Source organism: Octodon degus, unplaced genomic scaffold (assembly GCF_000260255.1).
Source record: "Octodon degus isolate 3935 unplaced genomic scaffold, OctDeg1.0 scaffold00025, whole genome shotgun sequence".
Taxonomy (NCBI): Eukaryota; Metazoa; Chordata; class Mammalia; order Rodentia; family Octodontidae; genus Octodon; species Octodon degus.
Genome location: NW_004524601.1, coordinates 2077124 through 2079262, shown reverse-complemented (window position 1 = coordinate 2079262; position 2139 = coordinate 2077124). Strand labels below are relative to the sequence as shown.

At 43.2% G+C, this 2139-nt stretch overlaps 1 pseudogene; it reads right to left on the bottom strand.

The window, feature by feature from the left end:
• Positions 1-1777: 1777 nt before the first annotated feature.
• On the bottom strand, positions 1778-1865 carry LOC111816037 (annotated as a pseudogene).
• Between the last annotated feature and the right edge of the window lie 274 nt (positions 1866-2139).

Here is a 2139-nt window from a genome sequence, read left to right as displayed (position 1 = left end):
CCGCCAGCCTCCTTCGCCCTTCTCCAGACTGCTGCAGCCCAGGCCTTGCCCTGCTGCGTCTCAAATGCGTCTCGTGTACACAGGACCCAGCAGTGTCCGCTTTGCTCTGCCTGTTTGGTCTAAGAAACTCTAGGTGTTAATCTGAGCGTTTAGTCCATTAATATAGATCGAGGTTGGGTCCCTTCTCACACCGTGTCTCCCACCTAATTATGTAGGTTTTACGCCGCCACCTACTTGTTCTTTTTCCTTTTTCCCGCCCCGGGCTGCTTTTACCTGAAACTTCTCTTGCCTTTCTTTTATTTCTCGCTATAGCTTGGGTGGTGCGTGATCTGTTTTTATAACTGTAAAGACTACCCGAGACTTTTGGGCATTTGCGTTTACCACTTTTCAGGTGAAGAACGCTAATCGCTCCTCATCTTTGCAGTGAACGCTGTGAGAACTCGATGCTAGCAGCCCCGCCGGGTCACCGTTACCAGCCGGCCGTTCGGACCTCTTCTTAGTCTCCGCGTTTTTTCTGGCCTGCGTAGTAGACACCGTTACCGCTTCACGGTCCGCCCTCTGTACTGCACGCCGCCGACTGTCTTCGCTCACCACTTCTTGTGTGACGTTTTCTTTATGAGATTGTTTTTCTTCTCAGAATCTGTATTTCCTAATTGAAATCTACTTGTAATGAAAAGCATTGATTTTATGTTTTGAATTAAAGCCACACGTGTCCTGCCCTCGCCTCTGCCGCCCTCCTTCACCAGGTATGGAACTCGAGCTTGGCACAAACTTCTCCCAGCACATGAATACGTTTTTCTACTGATTGCTAATGTTCGCCACTGCTACGGAAAGCTCGCTCGCCTCCCCTTCCGGTGAATTCGTCTTTTCTTGGCTCCGTTGAAGGCTATTGCTCTGTACTCGGGGTTACACAGATTCCTAAAAGAAACGCTGGGTGGCTTCCTTTCACCTGCGCAGCTTAGCATGCACTTGTGCTCCTGATCTAAGAATTGTAATAAAATTTCAGAAATTCTCAAACATCATTTCTTAGAATATTGATAAACAATTCTCTATTTTGGAGAGATAAGGGATTACATATGTTTTGGACTTTCTTCCAAGTTTTTAAATCTGTCTTTTTAGTATTTTACCTGAAATCTCATTTAGTATACCATACTGAGCTAGCACAACTTTCTTTATTAATTCTTTATTATTAGGACAGAAAATATGCATGCAAAAATATATGATATAATAGTAGGCAACTTAAGAACTTACTCCACAAACTCTGATCTCAGATAAGAAATAGACCATCAGCAGCACCCTAGAAAGACGTCTCCTCGCTGTGCATTTCTTCCCGGTCATGCCTTCCTGCCACTCCGTAAAGTACACTTTCATGACATGTATGTTAATGACTTCCTTTAAGACTGTAAGTGTGCGTTCCTTTGTGTGTGTGTGGTGCTCAAAGGACTAAACAGAGCGCTCTTGCACTAAGGAAATTGCCAGCTCTTTCTTATTTTGAGACCGGGTATTGATAAATCACTGAATAACCCAAGCTAGGTTCAAACTTGCAAACATCCTGCTTCATCCCTTCACCCTGGGATGAAGGGCGACGCAGCAGGCCTGGATAAGCAGCACCTTTTTGCTGTATCTTAGTTTTGCCGGATATTGAACTTCATGGATCTGGAATCATGTGGCTGGCTTATTTACATCTGCACTACTACTGTCATGCTTATTGCAAAATTACGGTCGAAATCAATCGCACTAATTATCCTCCCCACCCCAGCTTTCTTCCACCTCCCCATTTGGGCACAGTCAGCTCAGTCTATCTGCTGTCTTACTGGTAAGAACAGGGACTATACTTGATCTTAGCCAAAAGGCTGAGAAGCAGTATCTACTGTCTTTCAAATTCTTCCAAGAAGATGCATTTAAAAACTGTAATTTTCCATTGTCTCTGATACACTGAACGGTCCAAATCATTTAATATGTCTCTTCTAATAGTGTTTCATCCACTAAGTTTATAAATTTAATATTTATAAATTTATTTAAATTTAATTATATTTATTCCTACTTTTTTTTTTTTTTTTTTTTTTTTTCGGAATCAGGGAGTGAACTCAGGCCCTTGCGCTTGCCAGGGAGGCGCTTATTCCACTGAGCCATCTCCCT